Here is a 24,535-nt window from a genome sequence, read left to right on the forward strand (position 1 = left end):
TATGAGAGTCAATGCAATATTCAGGCAAAAATTACTCATTTTCGCCCAACGTGAGGCTCGAACCCACGACCCTGAGATTAAGAGTCTCATGCTCTACCGACTGAGCTAGCCGGGCTCCCTCCTTAAGACAGTATGCAGACCAATCCCTTTTTGTGAAGAAAATCAAATCCTGGATATTCGTCTACTCTTGTTTTGCAAGGAAGCCTGATTTATACATCCTTCAGAGGACAGAGTGTCAAAAAAAATAAGAGAAAATGAAAATGGAAGTTGTGAGAACTTCATTTTGAGATTGCATAAGAATTCAAATTCCTCTCACATGCTAAAGAATACCTGAACCCTTTTGATTAAACTACTTTAGTTGTTATAATGAGACCATATTTGAAAGCCATCTGTGATTTTTCTGTTCTTACTCTGCAATGACCATGGGCAATGACAAGTTAAAAATAAAATGTATGCAAATTTTATAATGGAGAATGCGGGCATCGATCCCACTACCTCTTGCATGCTAAGCGAGCGCTCTACCATTTGAGCTAATTCCCCTGTGTGTTTAATCTGCATAACATGAAAAAAGTAACCTTACTGCCTTCCGCACTTTATTTGAAGTCCAATTGCCCATAACAGTGTTAAGTTCACTCCTAACTTATGCCTTACCTCCACTTATGGGATGTTTTACAGTTCAGGTTGGCCTGTTTACTACTCGAATATGAGTGATATTGCGGTGTGTACATCTAGACTCATACCCCAGCTAATATTGAAGTTAAATTTCCCACCAATGAGAAACCAAGGGAGATACCATTTCTGATAGTTATTGCATGTCTAATGCAAGAATATTTACCAGATTATGAGAGTCAATGCAATAATCCAGCAAAAATTACTCATTTTCGCCCAACGTGGGGCTCGAACCCACGACCCTGAGATTAAGAGTCCCATGCTCTACCGACTGAGCTAGCCGGGCTCCCTCCTTAAGACAGTATGCAGACCAATCCCTTTTTGTGAAGAAAATCAAATCCTGGATATTCCTCTACTCTTGTTTTGCAAGGAAAGCCAGATTTATACATCCTTCAGAGGACAGAGTGTCAAAAAAAATAAGAGAAAATGAAAATGGAAGTTGTGAGAACTTCATTTTGAGATTGCATAAGAATTCAAATTCCTCTCACATGCTAAAGAATACCTGAACCCTTTTGATTAAACCACTTTAGTTGTTATAATGAGACCATATTTGAAAGCCATCTGTGATTTTTCTGTTCTTACTCTGCAATGACCTTGGCAATGACAAGTTAAAAATAAAATGTATGCAAATTTTATAATGGAGAATGCGGGCATCGATCCCGCTACCTCTCGCATGCTAAGCGAGCGCTCTACCATTTGAGCTAATTCCCCTGTGTGTTAAATCTGCATAACATGAAAAAAGTAACCTCACTGCCTTTCACACTTTATTTGAAGTTTAATTGCCCATAACAGTGTTCAGTTCACTCCTAACTTATGCCTTACCTCCACTTATGGGATGTTTTACAGTTCAGGTTGGCCTGTTTACTACTCGAATATGAGTGATATTGTGGTGTGTTCATCTAGACTCATACCCTACCTAATCTTGAAGTTAAATTTCCCACCAATGAGAAACCAAGGGAGATACCATTTTTGATAGTTATTGCATGTCTAATGCAAGAATAATCACGAGATTATGAGAGTCCAGCAAAAATTACTCATTTTCGCCCAACGTGGGGCTCGAACCCACGACCCTGAGATTAAGAGTCTCATGCTCTACCAACTGAGCTAGCCGGGCTCCCACTTCAAGATGGTATGCAGACTAATCATTTTTTATGAAGGAAATCCATTCCTGGACAATTTTTGGGAGTTATTGCATGTCCAATGCAAGATTAATCTGCATATTATGAGAGTCAATGCAATATTCAGGCAAAAATTACTCATTTTCGCCCATCGCGGGGCTCGAACCCACGACCCTGAGATTAAGAGTCTCATGCTCTACCGACTGAGCTAGCCGGGGTCCCTCCTTAAGACAGTATGCAGACCAATCCCTTTTTGTGAAGAAAATCAAATCCTGGATAGTCCTCTACTCTTGTTTTGCAAGGAAAGCCAGATTCATACATCCTTCAGAGGACAGAGGGTCAAAAAAAAATTAAGAGAAAATGAAAATGGAAGTTGTGAGAACTTCATTTTGAGATTGCATAAGAATTCAAATTCCTCTCACATGCTAAAGAATACCTGAACCCTTTTGATTAAACCACTTTAGTTGTTATAATGAGACCATATTTGAAAGCCATCTGTGATTTTTCTGTTCTTACTCTGCAATGACCTTGGCAATGACAAGTTAAAAATAAAATGTATGCAAATTTTATAATGGAGAATGCGGGCATTGATCCCGCTACCTCTCGCATGCTAAGCGAGCGCTCTACCATTTGAGCTAATTCCCATGTGTGTTAAATTTGCATAACATGAAAAAAGTAACCTCACTGCCTTTCACACTTTACTTGAAGTCCAATTGCCCATAACAGTGTTCAGTTTACTCCTAACTTATGCCTTACCTCCACTTATGGGATGTTTTACAGTTCAGGTTGGCCTGTTTACTACTCGAATATGAGTGATATTGTGGTGTGTTCATCTAGACTCATACCCTAGCTAATCTTGAAGTTACATTTCCCACCAATGAGAAACCAAAGGAGATATCATTTCTGATAGTTATTGCATGTCTAATGCAATAATATTCACCAGATTATGAGAGTCAATGCAATAATCCAGCAAAAATTACTCATTTTCGCCCAACGTGGGTCTCGAACCCACGACCCTGAGATTAAGAGTCTCATGCTCTACCAACTGAGCTAGCCGGGCTCCCACTTCAAGATGGTATTCAGACTAATCATTTTTTATGAAGGAAATCCATTTCTGGACAATTTTGGGAGTTATTGCATGTCTAATGCAAGATTAATCTCCAAATTATGAGAGTTAATGCAATATTCAGGCAAAAATTACTCATTTTCTCCCAACGTGGGGCTCGAACCCACGACCCTGAGATTAAGAGTCTCATGCTCTTCCGACTGAGCTTGTCGGGTTCCCTCCTTAAGACAGTATGCAGACCAATCCCTTTTTGTGAAGAAAATCAAATCCTGGATATTCCTCTACTCTTGTTTTGCAAGGAAAGCCAGATTTATACATCCTTCAGAGGACAGAGTGTCAAAAAAAATAAGAGAAAATGAAAATGGAAGTTGTGAGAACTTCATTTTGAGATTGCATAAGAATTCAAATTCCTCTCACATGCTAAAGAATACCTGAACCCTTTTGATTAAACCACTTTAGTTGTTATAATGAGACCATATTTGAAAGCCATCCGTGATATTTCTGTTCTTACTCTGCAATGACCTTGGCAATGACAAGTTAAAAATAAAATGTATGCAAATTTTATAATGGAGAATGCGGTCATCGATCCCGCTACCTCTCGCAAGCTAAGCGAGCGCTCTACCATTTGAGCTAATTCCCCTTTGTGTTTAATCTACATAACATGAAAAAAGTAACCTCACTGCCTTCCACACTTTATTTGAAGTCCAATTGCCCATAACAGTGTTCAGTTCACTCCTAACTTATGCTTTACCTCCACTTATGGGATGTTTTACAGTTCAGGTTGGCCTGTTTACTACTCGAATATGAGTGATATTGTGGTGTGTTCATCTAGACTCATACCCTACCTAATCTTGAAGTTAAATTTCCCACCAATGAGAAACCAAGGGAGATACCATTTTTGATAGTTATTGCATGTCTAATGCAAGAATAATCACCAGATTTCGAGAGTCCAGCAAAAATTACTCATTTTCGCCCAACGTGGGGCTCGAACCCACGTTGAGACAGTATGCAGACCAATCCCTTTTTGTGAAGAAAATCAAATCCTGGATATTCCTCTACTCTTGTTTTGCAAGGAAAGCCAGATTTATACATCCTTCAGAGGACAGAGTGTCAAAAAAATAAGAGAAAATGAAAATGGAAGTTGTGAGAACTTCATTTTGAGATTGCATAAGAATTCAAATTCCTCTCACATGCTAAAGAATACCTGAACCCTTTTGATTAAACCACTTTAGTTGTTATAATGAGACCATATTTGAAAGCCATCCGTGATTTTTCTGTTCTTACTCTGCAATGACCTTGGCAATGACAAGTTAAAAATAATATGTATGCAAATTTTATAATGGAGAATGCGGGCATCGATCCCGCTACCTCTCGCAAGCTAAGCGAGCGCTCTACCATTTGAGCTAATTCCCCTGTGTGTTTAATCTGCAGAACATGAAAAAAGTAACCTTACTGCCTTCCACACTTTATTTGAAGTCCAATTGCCCATAACAGTGTTCAGTTCACTCCTAACTTATGCCTTACCTCCACTTATGGGATGTTTTACAGTTCAGGTTGGCCTGTTTACTACTCGAATATGAGTGATATTGTGGTGTGTTCATCTAGACTCATACCCTACCTAATCTTGAAGTTAAATTTCCCACCAATGAGAAACCAAGGGAGATACCATTTTTGATAGTTATTGCATGTCTAATGCAAGAATAATCACCAGATTATGAGAGTCCAGCAAAAATTACTCATTTCCGCCCAACGTGGGGCTGTAACCCATGACCCTGAGATTAAGAGTCTTATGCTCTACCAACTGAGCTAGCCGGCCTCCCACTTCAAGATGGTATGCAGACTAATCATTTTTTATGAAGGAAATCCATTCCTGGACAATTTTTGGGAGTTATTGCATGTCTAATGCAAGATTAATCTGCATATTATGAGAGTCAATGCAATATTCAGGCAAAAATTACTCATTTTCGCCCATCGCGGGGCTCGAACCCACGACCCTGAGATTAAGAGTCTCATGCTCTACCGACTGAGCTAGCCGGGTTCCCTCCTTAAGACAGTATGCAGACCAATCCCTTTTTGTGAAGAAAATCAAATCCTGGATAGTCCTCTACTCTTGTTTTGCAAGGAAAGCCAGATTCATACATCCTTCAGAGGACAGAGTGTCAAAAAAAAATTAAGAGAAAATGAAAATGGAAGTTGTGAGAACTTCATTTTGAGATTGCATAAGAATTCAAATTCCTCTCACATGCCAAAGAATACCTGAACCCTTTTGATTAAACCATTTTAGTTGTTATAATGAGACCATATTTGAAAACCATTTGTGATTTTTCTGTTCTTACTCTGCAATGACCTTGGCAATGACAAGTTAAAAATAAAATGTATGCAAATTTTATAATGGAGAATGCGGGCATCGATCCCGCTACCTCTCGCATGCTAAGCGAGCGCTCTACCATTTGAGCTAATTCCCCTGTGTGTTAAATCTGCATAACATGAAAAAAGTAACCTCACTGCCTTTCACACTTTATTTGAAGTTCAATCGCCCATAACAGTGTTCAGTTCACTCCTAACTTATGCCTTACCTCTACTTATGGGATGTTTTACAGTTCAGGTTGGCCTGTTTACTACTCGAATATGAGTGATATTGTGGTGTGTTCATCTAGACTCATACCCTACCTAATCTTGAAGTTAAATTTCCCACCAATGAGAAACCAAGGGAGATACAATTTTTGATAGTTATTGCATGTCTAATGCAAGAATAATCACCAGATTATGAGAGTCCAGCAAAAATTACTCATTTTCGCTCATCGTGGGGCTCGAACCCACGACCCTGCGATTAAGAGTCTCATGCTCTACCGACTGAGCTAGCCGGGCTCCCACTTCAAGATGGTATGCAGACTAATCATTTTTTATGAAGGAAATACATTCCTGGACAATTTTTGGGAGTTATTGCGGGTCTAATGCAAGATTAATCTCCATATTATGAGAGTCAATGCAATATTCAGGCAAAAATTACTCGTTTTCGCCCAACGTTGGGCTCGAACCCACGACCTTGAGATTAAGAGTCTAATGCTCTACCGACTCAGCTAGCCGGGCTCCCTCCTTAAGACAGTATGCAGACCAATCCCTTTTTGTGAAGAAAATCAAATCCTGGATATTCCTCTACTCTTGTTTTGCAAGGAAAGCCAGATTTATACATCCTTCAGAGGACAGAGTGTCAAAAAAAATAAGAGAAAATGAAAACGGAAGTTGTGAGAACTTCATTTTGAGATTGCATAAGAATTCAAATTCCTCTCACATGCTAAAGAATACCTGAACCCTTTTGATTAAACCACTTTAGTTGTTATAATGAGACCATATTTGAAAGCCATCTGTGATTTTTCTGTTCTTACTCTGCAATGACCTTGGCAATGACAAGTTAAAAATAAAATGTATGCAAATTTTATAATGGAGAATGCGGGCATCGATCCCGCTACCTCTCGCATGCTAAGCGAGCGCTCTACCATTTGAGCTAATTCCCCTGTGTGATTAATCTGCATAACATGAAAAAAGTAACCTCACTGCCTTCCACACTTTATTTGAAGTCCAATTGCCCATAACAGTGTTCAGTTCACTCCTAACTTATGCCTTACCTCCACTTATGGGATGTTTTACAGTTCAGGTTGGCCTGTTTACTACTCGAATATGAGTGATATTGTGGTGTGTTCATCTAGACTCATACCCTACCTAATCTTGAAGTTAAATTTCCCACCAATGAGAAACCAAGGGAGATACAATTTTTGATAGTTATTGCATGTCTAATGCAAGAATAATCACCAGATTATGAGAGTCCAGCAAAAAGTACTCATTTTCGCTCAACGTGGGGCTCGAACCCATGACCCTGAGATTAAGAGTCTCATGCTCTGCCGACTGAGCTAGCCGGGCTCCCACTTCAAGATGGTATGCAGACTAATCATTTTTTATGAAGGAAATCCATTCCTGGACAATTTTTGGGAGTTATTGCAGGTCTAATGCAAGATTAATCTCCATATTATGAGAGTCAATGCAATATTCAGGCAAAAATCACTCGTTTTCGCCCAACGTGGGGCTCTAACCCATGACCCTGAGATTAAGAGTCTAATGCTCTACCGACTGAGCTAGCCGGGCTCCCTCCTTAAGACAGTATGCAGACCAATCCCTTTTTGTGAAGAAAATAAAATCCTGGATATTCCTCTACTCTTGTTTTGCATGGAAAGCCAGATTTATACATCCTTCAGAGGACAGAGTGTCAAAAAAAATAAGAGAAAATGAAAATGGAAGTTGTGAGAACTTCATTTTGAGATTGCATAAGAATTCAAATTCCTCTCACATGCTAAAGAATACCTGAACCCTTTTGATTAAACCACTTTAGTTGTTATAATGAGACCATATTTGAAAGCCATCCGTGATTTTTCTGTTCTTACTCTGCAATGACCTTGGCAATGACAAGTTAAAAATAAAATGTATGCAAATTTTATAATGGAGAATGCGGGCATCGATCCCGCTACCTCTCGCAAGCTAAGCGAGGGCTCTACCATTTGAGCTAATTCCCCTGTGTGTTTAATCTGCATAACATGAAAAAAGTAACCTTACTGCCTTCCACACTTTATTTGAAGTCCAATTGCCCATAACAGTGTTCAGTTCACTCCTAACTTATGCCTTACCTCCACTTATGGGATGTTTTACAGTTCAGGTTGGCCTATTTACTACTCGAATATGAGTGATATTGTGGTGTGTTCATCTAGACTCATACCCTACCTAATCTTGAAGTTAAATTTCCCACCAATGAGAAACCAAGGGAGATACCATTTTTGATAGGTATTGCATGTCTAATGCAAGAATAATCACCAGATTATGAGAGTCCAGCAAAAATTACTCATTTTCGCCCAACGTGGGGCTGGAACCCATGACCCTGAGATTAAGAGTTTTATGCTCTACCAACTCAGCTAGCCGGCCTCCCACTTCAAGATGGTATGCAGACTAATCATTTTTTATGAAGGAAATCCATTCCTGGACAATTTTTGGGAGTTATTGCATGTCTAATGCAAGATTAATCTGCATATTATGAGAGTCAATGCAATATTCAGGCAAAAATTACTCATTTTCGCCCATCGCGGGGCTCGAACCCACGACCCTGAGATTAAGAGTCTCATGCTCTACCGACTGAGCTAGCCGGGTTCCCTCCTTAAGACAGTATGCAGACCAATCCCTTTTTGTGAAGAAAATCAAATCCTGGATAGTCCTCTACTCTTGTTTTGCAAGGAAAGCCAGATTCATACATCCTTCAGAGGACAGAGTGTCAAAAAAAATAAGAGAAAATGAAAACGGAAGTTGTGAGAACTTCATTTTGAGATTGCATAAGAATTCAAATTCCTCTCACATGCTAAAGAATACCTGAACCCTTTTGATTAAACCACTTTAGTTGTTATAATGAGACCATATTTGAAAGCCATCTGTGATTTTTCTGTTCTTACTCTGCAATGACCTGGGCAATGACAAGTTAAAAATAAAATGTATGCAAATTTTATAATGGAGAATGCAGGCATCGATCCCGCTACCTCTCGCATGCTAAGCGAGCGCTCTACCATTTGAGCTAATTCCCCTGTGTGTTTAATCTGCATAACATGAAAAAAGTAACCTCACTGCCTTCCACACTTTATTTGAAGTCCAATTGCCCATAACAGTGTTCAGTTCACTCCTAACTTATGCCTTACCTCCACTTATGGGATGTTTTACAGTTCAGGTTGGCCTGTTTACTACTCGAATATGAGTGATATTGTGGTGTGTTCATCTAGACTCATACCCTACCTAATCTTGAAGTTAAATTTCCCACCAATGAGAAACCAAGGGAGATACCATTTTTGATAGTTATTGCATGTCTAATGCAAGAATAATCACCAGATTATGAGAGTCCAGCAAAAATTACTCATTTTCGCCCAACGTGGGGCTCGAACCCACGACCCTGAGATTAAGAGTCTCATGCTCTACCGACTGAACTAGCCAGGCTCCCACTTCAAGATGGTATGCAGACTAATCATTTTTTATGAAGGAAATCCATTCCTGGACAATTTTTGGGAGTTATTGCGGGTCTAATGCAAGATTAATCTCCATATTATGAGAGTCAATGCAATATTCAGGCAAAAATTACTCGTTTTCGCCCAACGTGGGGCTCGAACCCACGACCCTGAGATTAAGAGTCTCATGCTCTACCGACTGAGCTAGCCGGGCTCCCTCCTTAAGACAGTATGCAGACCAATCCCTTTTTGTGAAAAAAATCAAATCCTGGATATTCCTCTACTCTTGTTTTGCAAGGAAAGCCAGATTTATACATCCTTCAGAGGACAGAGTGTCAAAAAAAATAAGAGAAAATGAAAATGGAAGTTGTGAGAACTTCATTTTGAGATTGCATAAGAATTCAAATTCCTCTCACATGCTAAAGAATACCTGAACCCTTTTGATTAAACCACTTTAGTTGTTATAATGAGACCATATTTGAAAGCCATCCGTGATTTTTCTGTTCTTACTCTGCAATGACCTTGGCAATGACAAGTTAAAAATAAAATGTATGCAAATTTTATAATGGAGAATGCGGGCATCGATCCCGCTACCTCTCGCAAGCTAAGCGAGCGCTCTACCATTTGAGCTAATTCCCCTGTGTGTTTAATCTGCATAACATGAAAAAAGTAACCTTACTGCCTTCCACACTTTATTTGAAGTCCAATTGCCCATAACAGTGTTCAGTTCAGTCCTAACTTATGCCTTACCTCCACTTATGGGATGTTTTACAGTTCAGGTTGGCCTGTTTACTACTCGAATATGAGTGATATTGTGGTGTGTTCATCTAGACTCATACCCTACCTAATCTTGAAGTTAAATTTCCCACCAATGAGAAACCAAGGGAGATACCATTTTTGATAGTTATTGCATGTCTAATGCAAGAATAATCACCAGATTATGAGAGTCCAGCAAAAATTACTCATTTTCGCCCAACGTGGGGCTGGAACCCATGACCCTGAGATTAAGAGTCTTATGCTCTACCAACTGAGCTAGCCGGCCTCCCACTTCAAGATGGTATGCAGACTAATCATTTTTTATGAAGGAAATCCATTCCTGGACAATTTTTGGGAGTTATTGCATGTCTAATGCAAGATTAATCTGCATATTATGAGAGTCAATGCAATATTCAGGCAAAAATTACTCATTTTCGCCCATCGCGGGGCTCGAACCCACGACCCTGAGATTAAGAGTCTCATGCTCTACCGACTGAGCTAGCTGGGCTCCCTCCTTAAGACAGTATGCAGACCAATCCCTTTTTGTAAAGAAAATCAAATCCTGGATATTCCTCTACTCTTGTTTTGCAAGGAAAGCCAGATTTATACATCCTTCAGAGGACAGAGTGTCAAAAAAAATAAGAGAAAATGAAAACGGAAGTTGTGAGAACTTCATTTTGAGATTGCATAAGAATTCAAATTCCTCTCACATGCTAAAGAATACCTGAACCCTTTTGATTAAACCACTTTAGTTATTATAATGAGACCATATTTGAAAGCCATCTGTGATTTTTCTGTTCTTACTCTGCAATGACCTTGGCAATGACAAGTTGAAAATAAAATGTATGCAAATTTTATAATGGAGAATGCGGGCATCGATCCCGCTACCTCTCGCATGCTAAGCGAGCGCTCTACCATTTGAGCTAATTCCCATGTGTGTTAAATCTGCATAACATGAAAAAAGTAACCTCACTGCCTTCCACACTTTATTTGAAGTCCAATTGCCCATAACAGTGTTAAGTTCACTCCTAACTTATGCCTTACCTCCGCTTATGGGATGTTTTACAGTTCAGGTTGGCCTGTTTACTACTCGAATATGAGTGATATTGCGGTCTGTTCATCTAGACTCATACCCTAGCTAATCTTGAAGTTAAATTTCCCACCAATGAGAAACCAAGGGAGATACCATTTTTGATATGTATTGCATGTCTAATGCAAGAATATTCACCAGATTATGAGAGTCAATGCAATAATCCAGCAAAAATTACTCATTTTCGCCCAACGTGGGTCTCGAACCCACGACCCTGAGATTAAGAGTCTCATGGTCTACCGACTGAGCTAGCCGGGCTCCCACTTCAAGATGGTATGCAGACTAAACAATTTTTAGGAAGGAAATCCATTCCTGGACAAATTTTTGGGAGTTAGTGCATGTCTAATGCAAGATTAATCTCCATATTATGAGAGTCAATGCAATATTCAGGCAAAAATGACTCATTTTCGCCCAACGTGGGGCTTGAATCCACGACCCTGAGATTTAGTGTCTCATGCTCTACCGACTGAGCTAGCCGGGTTCCCTCCTTAAGACAGTATGCAGACCAATCCCTTTTTGTGAAGAAAATCAAATCCTGGATATTCCTCTACTCTTGTTTTGCAAGGAAAGCCAGATTTATACATCCTTCAGAGGACAGAGTGTCAAAAAAAATAAGAGAAAATGAAAATGGAAGTTGTGAGAACTTCATTTTGAGATTGCATAAGAATTCAAATTCCTCTCACATGCTAAAGAATACCTGAACCCTTTTGATTAAACCACTTTAGTTGTTATAATGAGACCATATTTGAAAGGCATCTGTGATTTTTCTGTTCTTACTCTGCAATGACCTTGGCAATGACAAGTTAAAAATAAAATGTATGCAAATTTTATAATGGAGAATGCAGGCATCGATCACGCTACCTCTCGCATGCTAAGCGAGCACTCTACCATTTGAGCTAATTCCCCTGTGTGTTAAATCTGCATAACATGAAAAAAGTAACCTCACTGCCTTCCACACTTTATTTGAAGTCCAATTGCCCATAACAGTGTTCAGTTCACTCCTAACTTATGCCTTACCTCCACTTATGGGATGTTTTACAGTTCAGGTTGGCCTGTTTACTACTCGAATATGAGTGATATTGTGGTGTGTTCATCTAGACTCATACCCAACCTAATCTTGAAGTTAAATTTCCTACCAATGAGAAACCAAGGGAGATACCATTTTTGATAGTTATTGCATGTCTAATGCAAGAATAATCACCAGATTATGAGAGTCCAGCAAAAATTACTCATTTTCGCCCAACGTGGGGCTCGAACCCACGACCCTGAGATTAAGAGTCTCATGCTCTACCGACTGAGCTAGCCGGGCTCCCACTTCAAGATGTTATGCAGACTAATCATTTTTTATGAAGGAAATCCATTCCTGGACAATTTTTTGGGAGTTATTGCATGTCTAATGCAAGATTAATCTCCATATTATGAGAGTCAATGCAATATTCAGGCAAAAATTTCTCGTTTTCGCCCAACGTGGGGCTCGAACCCACGACCCTGAGATTAAGAGTCTCATGCTCTACCGACTAAGCTAGCCGGGTTCCCTCCTTAAGACAGTATGCAGACCAATCCCTTTTTGTGAAGAAAATCAAATCCTGGATATTCCTCTACTCTTGTTTTGCAAGGAAAGCCAGATTTATACATCCTTCAGAGGACAGAGTGTCAAAAAAAATAAGAGAAAATGAAAATGGAAGTTGTGAGAACTTCATTTTGAGATTGCATAGGAATTCAAATTCCTCTCACATGCTAAAGAATACCTGAACTCTTTTGATTAAACCACTTTAGTTGTTATAATGAGACCATATTTGAAAGCCATCTGTGATTTTTCTGTTCTTACTCTGCAATGACCTTGGCAATGACAAGTTAAAAATAAAATGTATGCACATTTTACAATGGAGAATACGGGCATCAATCCCGCTACCTCTCGCACGCTAAGCGAGCGCTCTACCATTTGAACTAATTCCCCTGTGTGTTTAAGCTGCATAACATGAAAAAAGTAACCTTACTGCCTTCCACACTTTATTTGAAGTCCAATTGCCCATAACAGTGTTAAGTTCACTCCTAACTTATGCCTTACCTCCACTTATGGGATGTTTTACAGTTCAGGTTGGCCTGTTTACTACTCGAATATGAGTGATATTTTGGTGTGTTCATCTAGACTCATACCCTAGCTAATCTTGAAGTTAAATTTCCCTCCAATGAGAAACCAAGGGAGATACCATTCCTGATAGTTATTGCATGTCTAATGCAAGAATATTCACCAGATTATGAGAGTCCATTAAAAATTACTCATTTTCGCCCAACGTGGGGCTCGAACCCACGACCCTGAGATTAAGAGTCTCATGCTCTACCGACTGAGCTAGCCGGGCTCCCACTTCAAGATGTTATGCAGACTAATCATTTTTTATGAAGGAAATCCATTCCTGGACAATTTTTTGGGAGTTATTGCATGTCTAATGCAAGATTAATCTCCATATTATGAGAGTCAATGCAATATTCAGGCAAAAATTTCTCGTTTTCGCCCAACGTGGGGCTCGAACCCACGACCCTGAGATTAAGAGTCTCATGCTCTACCGACTAAGCTAGCCGGGTTCCCTCCTTAAGACAGTATGCAGACCAATCCCTTTTTGTGAAGAAAATCAAATCCTGGATATTCCTCTACTCTTGTTTTGCAAGGAAAGCCAGATTTATACATCCTTCAGAGGACAGAGTGTCAAAAAAAATAAGAGAAAATGAAAATGGAAGTTGTGAGAACTTCATTTTGAGATTGCATAAGAATTCAAATTCCTCTCACATGCTAAAGAATACCTGAACCCTTTTGATTAAACCACTTTAGTTGTTATAATGAGACCATATTTGAAAGCCATCTGTGATTTTTCTGTTCTTACTCTGCAATGACCTTGGCAATGACAAGTTAAAAATAAAATGTATGCACATTTTATAATGGAGAATGCGGGCATCGATCCCGCTACCTCTCGCATGCTAAGCAAGCGCTCTACCATTTGAGCTAATTCCCCTGTGTGTTTAATCTGCATAACATGAAAAAAGTAACCTTACTGCCTTCCACACTTTATTTGAAGTCCAATTGCCCATAACAGTGTTAAGTTCACTCCTAACTTATGCCTTACCTCCACTTATGGGATGTTTTACAGTTCAGGTTGGCCTGTTTACTACTCGAATATGAGTGATATCGGTGTGTGTTTATCTAGACTCATACCCTAGCTAATCTTGAAGTTAAATTTCCCACCAATGAGAAACCAAGGGAGATACCATTTCTGATAGTTATTGCATGTCTAATGCAAGAATATTCACCAGATTATGAGAGTCAATGCAATAATCCAGCAAAAATTACTCATTTTCGCCCAATGTGGGGCTCGAACCCACGACCCTGAGATTAAGAGTCTCATGCTCTACCGACTGAGCTAGCCGGGCTCCCACTTCAAGATGATATGCAGACTAATCATTTTTTATGAAGGAAATCCATTCCTGGACAATTTTTGGGAGTTATTGCATGTCTAATGCAAGATTAATCTCCATATTATGAGAGTCAATGCAATATTCAGGCAATAATTACTCGTTTTCGCCCAACATGGGGCTCGAACCCACGACCCTGAGATTAAGAGTCTCATGCTCTACCGACTGAGCTAGCCGGGTTCCCTCCTTAAGACAGTATGCAGACCAATCCCTTTTTGTGAAGAAAATCAAATACTGGATATTCCTCTACTCTTGTTTTGCAAGGAAAGCCAGATTTATACATCCTTCAGAGGACAGAGTGTCAAAAAAAATAAGAGAAAATGAAAATGGAAGTTGTGAGAACTTCATTTTGAGATTGCATAAGAATTCAAATTCCTCTCACATGCTAAAGAATACCTGAACCCTTTTGATTAAACCACTTTAGTTGTTATAATGAGACCATATTTGAAAGCCATCTGTGATTTTTCTGTTCTTACTCTGCAATGACCTTGGCAATGACAAGTTAAAAATAAAATGTATGCACATTTTATAATGGAGAATACGGGCATCAATCCCGCTACCTCTCGCACGCTAAGCGAGCGCTCTACCATTTGAACTAATTCCCCTGTGTGTTTAAGCTGCATAACATGAAAAAAGTAACCTTACTGCCTTCCACACTTTATTTGAAGTCCAATTGCCCATAACAGTGTTAAGTTCACTCCTAACTTATGCCTTACCTCCACTTATGGGATGTTTTACAGTTCAGGTTGGCCTGTTTACTACTCGAATATGAGTGATATTGCGGTGTGTTCATCTAGACTCATACCCTAGCTAATCTTGAAGTTAAATTTCCCTCCAATGAGAAACCAAGGGAGATACCATTCCTGATAGTTATTGCATGTCTAATGCAAGAATATTCACCAGATTATGAGAGTCCATTAAAAATTACTCATTTTCGCCCAACGTGGGGCTCGAACCCACGACCCTGAGATTAAGAGTCTCATGCTCTACCGACTGAGCTAGCCGGGCTCCCACTTCAAGATGTTATGCAGACTAATCATTTTTTATGAAGGAAATCCATTCCTGGACAATTTTTTGGGAGTTATTGCATGTCTAATGCAAGATTAATCTCCATATTATGAGAGTCAATGCAATATTCAGGCAAAAATTTCTCGTTTTCGCCCAACGTGGGGCTCGAACCCACGACCCTGAGATTAAGAGTCTCATGCTCTACCGACTAAGCTAGCCGGGTTCCCTCCTTAAGACAGTATGCAGACCAATCCCTTTTTGTGAAGAAAATCAAATCCTGGATATTCCTCTACTCTTGTTTTGCAAGGAAAGCCAGATTTATACATCCTTCAGAGGACAGAGTGTCAAAAAAAATAAGAGAAAATGAAAATGGAAGTTGTGAGAACTTCATTTTGAGATTGCATAAGAATTCAAATTCCTCTCACATGCTAAAGAATACCTGAACCCTTTTGATTAAACCACTTTAGTTGTTATAATGAGACCATATTTGAAAGCCATCTGTGATTTTTCTGTTCTTACTCTGCAATGACCTTGGCAATGACAAGTTAAAAATAAAATGTATGCACATTTTATAATGGAGAATGCGGGCATCGATCCCGCTACCTCTCGCATGCTAAGCAAGCGCTCTACCATTTGAGCTAATTCCCCTGTGTGTTTAATCTGCATAACATGAAAAAAGTAACCTTACTGCCTTCCACACTTTATTTGAAGTCCAATTGCCCATAACAGTGTTAAGTTCACTCCTAACTTATGCCTTACCTCCACTTATGGGATGTTTTACAGTTCAGGTTGGCCTGTTTACTACTCGAATATGAGTGATATCGGTGTGTGTTTATCTAGACTCATACCCTAGCTAATCTTGAAGTTAAATTTCCCACCAATGAGAAACCAAGGGAGATACCATTTCTGATAGTTATTGCATGTCTAATGCAAGAATATTCACCAGATTATGAGAGTCAATGCAATAATCCAGCAAAAATTACTCATTTTCGCCCAATGTGGGGCTCGAACCCACGACCCTGAGATTAAGAGTCTCATGCTCTACCGACTGAGCTAGCCGGGCTCCCACTTCAAGATGATATGCAGACTAATCATTTTTTATGAAGGAAATCCATTCCTGGACAATTTTTGGGAGTTATTGCATGTCTAATGCAAGATTAATCTCCATATTATGAGAGTCAATGCAATATTCAGGCAATAATTACTCGTTTTCGCCCAACATGGGGCTCGAACCCACGACCCTGAGATTAAGAGTCTCATGCTCTACCGACTGAGCTAGCCGGGTTCCCTCCTTAAGACAGTATGCAGACCAATCCCTTTTTGTGAAGAAAATCAAATACTGGATATTCCTCTACTCTTGTTTTGCAAGGAAAGCCAGATTTATACATCCTTCAGAGGACAGAGTGTCAAAAAAAATAAGAGAAAATGAAAATGGAAGTTGTGAGAACTTCATTTTGAGATTGCATAAGAATTCAAATTCCTCTCACATGCTAAAGAATACCTGAACCCTTTTGATTAAACCACTTTAGTTGTTATAATGAGACCATATTTGAAAGCCATCTGTGATTTTTCTGTTCTTACTCTGCAATGACCTTGGCAATGACAAGTTAAAAATAAAATGTATGCACATTTTATAATGGAGAATACGGGCATCGATCCCGATACCTCTCGCATGCTAAGCGAGCGCTCTACCATTTGAGCTAATTTCCCTGTGTGTTTAATCTGCATAACATGAAAAAAGTAACCTCACTGCCTTCCATACTTTATTTGAAGTCCAATTGCCCATAACAGTGTTCAGTTCACTCCTAACTTATGCCTTACCTCCACTTATGGGATGAAACGATTACTGCAACAGTTTGTACGCAGGAGCAGCTAAATCTATCCTGCACAAACTGCAAATGATTCAAAATGCGGCGGCCCGGCTTGTCTTAAGATGGCCTAGGAGATCATCCGCATCAGCTGCTCTGAATGCGTTGCACTGGCTCCCCATCCAAAAACGGATACTATTCAAAGTCCTTCTGATCACATACAGAGGCTTTCATAAATGCGGACCCAAAAATCTGTCAACCAAATTTCACAGATACCTCCCAAAGAGGGAACTTAGATCAGCCACTGCTAATCTAAAGACCATACCCAAGTTTCGACTGACCACCAAGGGTGGCAAATCCCTAGCAGTCCTAGGCGCCAAGGCCTGGAATGCCCTTCCAGCTAAACTTAGAGCATCACCATCAGAAAAAATCTATAAAAAACTTCTAAAAACATGGATCTACGGATTATCTGATGCAAAATGTAAGACTCTAATCTAAGGACATCTACAGCTCAGCTACCATCCCCAAATATTTCATCTTTGCAGTGAAATCATCAGCGCCAAGATGCTCCATGGATTGTATGTGCGCTATACAAAAACCAACAAACATCAAACATCAAACATTTTACAGTTCAGGTTGGCCTGTTTACTACTCGAATATGAGTGATATTGTGGTGTGTTCATCTAGACTCATACCCTACCTAATCTTGAAGTTAAATTTCCCACCAATGAGAAACCAAGGGAGATACCATTTTAGATAGTTATTGCATGTCTAATGCAAGAATAATCACCAGATTATGAGAGTCCAGCAAAAATTACTCATTTTCGCCGAACGTGGGGCTCGAACCCACGACCCTGAGATTAAGAGTCTCATGCTCTACCGACTGAGCTAGCCGGGCTCCCTCCTTAAGACAGTATGCAGACCAATCCCTTTTTGTGAAGAAAATCAAATCCTGGATATTCCTCTACTCTTGTTTTGCAAGGAAAGCCAGATTTATACATCCTTCAGAGGACAGAGTGTCAAAAAAAATAAGAGAAAATGAAAATGGAAGTTGTGAGAACTTCATTTTGAGATTGCATAGGAATTCAAATTCCTCTCACATGCTAAAGAATACCTGAACCCTTTTGATTAAACCACTTTAGTTGTTATAATGAGACCATATTTGAAAGCCATCTGTGATTTTTCTGTTCTTACTCTGCAATGACCTTGGCAATGACAAGTTAAAAATAAAATGTATGCACATTTTACAATGGAGAATGCGGGCATCGATCCCGCTACCTCTCGCACGCTAAGCGAGCGCTCTACCATTTGAACTAATTCCCCTGTGTGTTTAAGCTGCATAACATGAAAAAAGTAACCTTACTGCCTTCCACACTTTATTTGAAGTCCAATTGCCCATAACAGTGTTAAGTTCACTCCTAACTTATGCCTTACCTCCACTTATGGGATGTTTTACAGTTCAGGTTGGCCTGTTTACTACTCGAATATGAGTGATATTGCGGTGTGTTCATCTAGACTCATACCCTAGCTAATCTTGAAGTTAAATTTCCCTCCAATGAGAAACCAAGGGAGATACCATTTCTGATAGTTATTGCATGTCTAATGCAAGAATATTCACCAGATTATGAGAGTCAATGCAATAATCCAGCAAAAATTACTCATTTTCGCCCAACGTGGGGCTCGAACCCACGACCCTGAGATTAAGAGTCTCATGCTCTACCGACTGAGCTAGCCGGGCTCCCACTTCAAGATGTTATGCAGACTAATCATTTTTTATGAAGGAAATCCATTCCTGGACAATTTTTTGGGAGTTATTGCATGTCTAATGCAAGATTAATCTCCATATTATGAGAGTCAATGCAATATTCAGGCAAAAATTTCTCGTTTTCACCCAACGTGGGGCTCGAACCCACGACCCTGAGATTAAGAGTCTCATGCTCTACCGACTAAGCTAGCCGGGTTCCCTCCTTAAGACAGTATGCAGACCAATCCCTTTTTGTGAAGAAAATCAAATCCTGGATATTCCTCTACTCTTGTTTTGCAAGGAAAGCCAGATTTATACATCCTTCAGAGGACAGAGTGTCAAAAAAAATAAGAGAAAATGAAAATGGAAGTTGTGAGAACTTCATTTTGAGATTGCATAGGAATTCAAATTCCTCTCACATGCTAAAGAATACCTGAACTCTTTTGATTAAACCACTTTAGTTGTTATAATGAGACCATATTTGAAAGCCATCTGTGATTTTTCTGTTCTTACTCTGCAATGACCTTGGCAATGACAAGTTAAAAATAAAATGTATGCACATTTTACAATGGAGAATGCGGGCATCGATCCCGCTACCTCTCGCACGCTAAGCGAGCGCTCTACCATTTGAACTAATTCCCCTGTGTCTTTAAGCTGCATAACATGAAAAAAGTAACCTTACTGCCTTCCACACTTTATTTGAAGTCCAATTGCCCATAACAGTGTCAAGTTCACTCCTAACTTATGCCTTACCTCCACTTATGGGATGTTTTACAGTTCAGGTTGGCCTGTTTACTACTCGAATATGAGTGATATTGCGGTGTGTTCATCTAGACTCATACCCTAGCTAATCTTGAAGTTAAATTTCCCTCCAATGAGAAACCAAGGGAGATACCATTTCTGATAGTTATTGCATGTCTAATGCAAGAATATTCACCAGATTATGAGAGTCCAGCAAAAATTACTCATTTTCGCCCAACGTGGGGCTCGAACCCACGACCCTGAGATTAAGAGTCTCATGCTCTACCGACTGAGCTAGCCGGGCTCCCACTTCAAGATGTTATGCAGACTAATCATTTTTTATGAAGGAAATCCATTCCTGGACAATTTTTTGGGAGTTATTGCATGTCTAATGCAAGATTAATCTCCATATTATGAGAGTCAATGCAATATTCAGGCAAAAATTTCTCGTTTTCACCCAACGTGGGGCTCGAACCCACGACCCTGAGATTAAGAGTCTCATGCTCTACCGACTAAGCTAGCCGGGTTCCCTCCTTAAGACAGTATGCAGACCAATCCCTTTTTGTGAAGAAAATCAAATCCTGGATATTCCTCTACTCTTGTTTTGCAAGGAAAGCCAGATTTATACATCCTTCAGAGGACAGAGTGTCAAAAAAAATAAGAGAAAATGAAAATGGAAGTTGTGAGAACTTCATTTTGAGATTGCATAGGAATTCAAATTCCTCTCACATGCTAAAGAATACCTGAACTCTTTTGATTAAACCACTTTAGTTGTTATAATGAGACCATATTTGAAAGCCATCTGTGATTTTTCTGTTCTTACTCTGCAATGACCTTGGCAATGACAAGTTAAAAATAAAATGTATGCACATTTTACAATGGAGAATGCGGGCATCGATCCCGCTACCTCTCGCACGCTAAGCGAGCGCTCTACCATTTGAACTAATTCCCCTGTGTCTTTAAGCTGCATAACATGAAAAAAGTAACCTTACTGCCTTCCACACTTTATTTGAAGTCCAATTGCCCATAACAGTGTCAAGTTCACTCCTAACTTATGCCTTACCTCCACTTATGGGATGTTTTACAGTTCAGGTTGGCCTGTTTACTACTCGAATATGAGTGATATTGCGGTGTGTTCATCTAGACTCATACCCTAGCTAATCTTGAAGTTAAATTTCCCTCCAATGAGAAACCAAGGGAGATACCATTTCTGATAGTTATTGCATGTCTAATGCAAGAATATTCACCAGATTATGAGAGTCCAGCAAAAATTACTCATTTTCGCCCAACGTGGGGCTCGAACCCACGACCCTGAGATTAAGAGTCTCATGCTCTACCGACTGAGCTAGCCAGGCTCCCACTTCAAGATGTTATGCAGACTAATCATTTTTTATGAAGGAAATCCATTCCTGGACAATTTTTTGGGAGTTATTGCATGTCTAATGCAAGATTAATCTCCATATTATGAGAGTCAATGCAATATTCAGGCAAAAATTTCTCGTTTTCGCCCAACGTGGGGCTCGAACCCACGACCCTGAGATTAAGAGTCTCATGCTCTACCGACTAAGCTAGCCGGGTTCCCTCTTTAAGACAGTATGCAGACCAATCCCTTTTTGTGAAGAAAATCAAATCCTGGATATTCCTCTACTCTTGTTTTGCAAGGAAAGCCAGATTTATACATCCTTCAGAGGACAGAGTGTCAAAAAAAATAAGAGAAAATGAAAATGGAAGTTGTGAGAACTTCATTTTGAGATTGCATAAGAATTCAAATTCCTCTCACATGCTAAAGAATACCTGAACCCTTTTGATTAAACCACTTTAGTTGTTATAATGAGACCATATTTGAAAGCCATCTGTGATTTTTCTGTTCTTACTCTGCAATGACCTTGGCAATGACAAGTTAAAAATAAAATGTATGCACATTTTATAATGGAGAATGCGGGCATCGATCCCGCTACCTCTCGCATGCTAAGCGAGCGCTCTACCATTTGAGCTAATTCCCCTGTGTGTTTAATCTGCATAACATGAAAAAAGTAACCTTACTGCCTTCCACACTTTATTTGAAGTCCAATTGCCCATAACAGTGTTAAGTTCACTCCTAACTTATGCCTTACCTCCACTTATGGGATGTTTTACAGTTCAGGTTGGCCTGTTTACTACTCGAATATGAGTGATATCGGTGTGTGTTTATCTAGACTCATACCCTAGCTAATCTTGAAGTTAAATTTCCCACCAATGAGAAACCAAGGGAGATACCATTGTTGATAGTTATTGCATGTCTAATGCAAGAATAATCACCAGATTATGAGAGTCCAGCAAAAATTACTCATTTTCGCCCAGCGTGGGGCTCGAACCCACGACCCTGAGATTAAGAGTCTCATGCTCTACCGACTGATCTAGCCGGGCTCCCACTTCAAGACGGTATGCAGACTAATCATTTTTTATGAAGGAAATGTTATGTTATGTTATGTTACATACATTTGTAATGCGCACTGCTGCCCCAGCTAAGGGGCGTCCTGGCGCATGGCAGATAAAAATGCAACACCACAGGAAACATAACAGAAAGGAGGAAATCCATTCCCGGACAATTTTTGGGAGTTATTGCATGTCTAATTTAATTTTAATTTAATTTAATAGCGATTTCTAAAGCGCCTGGTGACCCAAGGGCATCCCCGCGCTATAAAATTTGTAATCCTGTTGAGGGGGAGGGGGAGAGGAGAGATGCTTATAAGGGACTCTATTTAGGGAATAGGTATGTCTTTAGTTTCTTGCGAAATGCCAGATAGTTAGTTTCAAGTCTGAGGGAGCGTGGAAGGGCGTTCCATCCAGCAGCAGCTTGAACTGAGAATTGTCGTCCTCCTGTGCGGGTCTTTTTAAATCTGGGTATGCTGGCCAGGTTCTCATTCTGGGATCGTAGGGATCTGGTTGTTGTGTAGGGAGTGATCATTTTGCTGAGAATTGCCGGGCCAGATCCGTTGATCAGCTTATGTGTTGTGCACATCGCTTTGAATTGCACCCTTTGGCGCACAGGGAGCCAGTGTAGAGCCTTGAGGGCCGGCTTGGCGGAGACTCTGGGGGGGAGGTTGGTGAGAAGGCGTGCCGCCGCGTTCTGTGTCCGCTGGAGCTTTGTCAGGGTGGCCTCAGGAGCTCCTAGGTAGACCATATTACTGTAGTCCAGGCGAGACAGTACCAGTCCCTGGATGAGCAGTTTCCTAGAAGTAGGTGGCAGTAAGGGGAGAATCTTGCGGGTTGTGCGTAGAAGCCCGAAGCAGGTGCCCGAGGTTTTTGCTGCTTGTGTCTTCATAGACAGCTCTGGTTCGAGCCACACACCAAGTGTTTTAATTTCACGCTTCGGGGGGGGATTTCCCCGAATACGTCGGGCCAGAGTGCTGGAGGGATGGTCGTCCATTGCTTCCCTAGGAGCATCACCTCCGTCTTTGACCCATTGAGTTTTAGTGATGAATTATTCATCCAGTTGTGAATTCCAATAAGACAATTGGTCAGGTTTTCTGGATGGTCGATCAGTTGGGACAGGGAGACGACCAGCTGGGTGTCGTCAGCACAGCTTACCATTTTTATGTTAAATGGTGTCACCACGTCCTCAAGGGGGGCCATGTACGCGTTAAAAAGCGTCGGACTCAGGGAGGAGCCCTGAGGGACACCGCTTGTGAGTGGAAGGATGGAAGAGTGGTGATTGTTGTCCCACACTTGGAACGTGCGCCCTGTAAGAAAGGATTCAATCCAACTGAGTGCCGTCCCAGTAAGTCCTGCATCTGCCAGTCTATGAAGAAGGACACGATGATTGACTGTGTCGAAGGCTGCGCTTAGATCCAGGAGGATCACTGCCACTGATCCTCTTGAATCTAGTATGCGCCTTGCTTCTTCAATGACGGCAAGGAGTGCGGTGTCTGTACCATGGCTCGGGCGAAATCCAGTTTGGGATTGCCTAAGTATTTTGTTGGTCTCAAAGAACTGAGATAATTGGGCGTTTACCAATTTCTCTGCTATTTTGCTGATACCCGGGAGGAGTGATATTGGTCGGTAATTCAACAAGTCTGCTGGGTCTAGCTGGATTAATCTCCATATTATGAGAGTCAATACAATATTCAGGCAAAAATTACTTGTTTTCACCCAACATGGGGCTCGAACCAACGACCCTGAGATTAAGAGTCTCATGCTCTACCGACTGAGCTAGCCGGGTTCCCTCCTTAAGACAGTATGCAGACCAATCCCTTTTTGTGAAGAAAATCAAATCCTGGATATTCCTCTACTCTTGTTTTGCAAGGAAAGCCAGATTTATACATCCTTCAGAGGACAGAGTGTCAAAAAAAATAAGAGAAAATGAAAATGGAAGTTGTGAGAACTTCATTTTGAGATTGCATAAGAATTCAAACTCCTCTCACATGCTAAAGAATACCTGAACCCTTTTGATTAAACCACTTTAGTTGTTATAATGAGACCATATTTGAAAGCCATCTGTGATTTTTCTGTTCTTACTCTGCAATGACCTTGGCAATGACAAGTTAAAAATAAAATGTATGCAAATTTTATAATGGAGAATGCGGGCATCGATCCCGCTACCTCTCGCATGCTAAGCGAGCGCTTTACCATTTGAGCTAATTCCCCTGTGTGTTTAATCTGCATAACATGAAAAAAGTAACCCTACTGCCTTCCACACTTTATTTGAAGTCCAATTGCCCATAACAGTGTTAAGTTCCCTCGTAACTTATGCCTTACCTCCACTTATGGGATGTTTTACAGTTCAGGTTGGCCTGTTTACTACTCGAATATGAGTGATATTGCGGTCTGTTCATCTAGACTCATACCCTAGCTAATCTTGAAGTTAAATTTCCCACCAATGAGAAACCAAGGGAGATACCATTTTTGATATGTATTGCATGTCTAATGCAAGAATATTCACCAGATTATGAGAGTCAATGCAATAATCCAGCAAAAATTACTCATTTTCGCCCAACGTGGGTCTCGAACCCACGACCCTGAGATTAAGAGTCTCATGGTCTACCGACTGAGCTAGCCGGGCTCC

The 24,535-nt window shown here is 40.3% G+C and overlaps 11 non-coding genes across 11 annotated transcripts; all 11 read right to left on the reverse strand.

Moving 5' to 3' along the window:
- Window positions 1–1,307: 1,307 nt before the first annotated feature.
- On the reverse strand, window positions 1,308–1,380 carry TRNAA-AGC (transfer RNA alanine (anticodon AGC)). The gene has a single exon. It is a non-coding gene; the product is annotated as a tRNA-Ala (tRNA).
- Window positions 1,381–1,710: 330 nt separating this feature from the next.
- Window positions 1,711–1,783, reverse strand: TRNAK-CUU (transfer RNA lysine (anticodon CUU)). The gene has a single exon. It is a non-coding gene; the product is annotated as a tRNA-Lys (tRNA).
- Window positions 1,784–5,245: 3,462 nt separating this feature from the next.
- TRNAA-AGC (transfer RNA alanine (anticodon AGC)) lies at window positions 5,246–5,318 on the reverse strand. The gene has a single exon. It is a non-coding gene; the product is annotated as a tRNA-Ala (tRNA).
- A 977-nt stretch (window positions 5,319–6,295) lies between these two features.
- Window positions 6,296–6,368, reverse strand: TRNAA-AGC (transfer RNA alanine (anticodon AGC)). Its single transcript has one exon. It is a non-coding gene; the product is annotated as a tRNA-Ala (tRNA).
- Window positions 6,369–9,020: 2,652 nt separating this feature from the next.
- Window positions 9,021–9,093, reverse strand: TRNAK-CUU (transfer RNA lysine (anticodon CUU)). Its single transcript has one exon. It is a non-coding gene; the product is annotated as a tRNA-Lys (tRNA).
- A 2,868-nt stretch (window positions 9,094–11,961) lies between these two features.
- Window positions 11,962–12,034, reverse strand: TRNAK-CUU (transfer RNA lysine (anticodon CUU)). Its single transcript has one exon. It is a non-coding gene; the product is annotated as a tRNA-Lys (tRNA).
- Window positions 12,035–13,012: 978 nt separating this feature from the next.
- Window positions 13,013–13,085, reverse strand: TRNAK-CUU (transfer RNA lysine (anticodon CUU)). The gene has a single exon. It is a non-coding gene; the product is annotated as a tRNA-Lys (tRNA).
- Window positions 13,086–15,125: 2,040 nt separating this feature from the next.
- On the reverse strand, window positions 15,126–15,198 carry TRNAK-CUU (transfer RNA lysine (anticodon CUU)). Its single transcript has one exon. It is a non-coding gene; the product is annotated as a tRNA-Lys (tRNA).
- A 3,473-nt stretch (window positions 15,199–18,671) lies between these two features.
- TRNAK-CUU (transfer RNA lysine (anticodon CUU)) lies at window positions 18,672–18,744 on the reverse strand. Its single transcript has one exon. It is a non-coding gene; the product is annotated as a tRNA-Lys (tRNA).
- Window positions 18,745–19,722: 978 nt separating this feature from the next.
- TRNAK-CUU (transfer RNA lysine (anticodon CUU)) lies at window positions 19,723–19,795 on the reverse strand. Its single transcript has one exon. It is a non-coding gene; the product is annotated as a tRNA-Lys (tRNA).
- Window positions 19,796–21,421: 1,626 nt separating this feature from the next.
- On the reverse strand, window positions 21,422–21,494 carry TRNAA-AGC (transfer RNA alanine (anticodon AGC)). Its single transcript has one exon. It is a non-coding gene; the product is annotated as a tRNA-Ala (tRNA).
- Window positions 21,495–24,535: the final 3,041 nt, after the last annotated feature.

The sequence above is a fragment of the Lissotriton vulgaris genome, chromosome 1_1 (genome assembly GCF_964263255.1).
Source record: "Lissotriton vulgaris chromosome 1_1, aLisVul1.2, whole genome shotgun sequence".
Taxonomy (NCBI): domain Eukaryota; kingdom Metazoa; phylum Chordata; class Amphibia; order Caudata; family Salamandridae; genus Lissotriton; species Lissotriton vulgaris.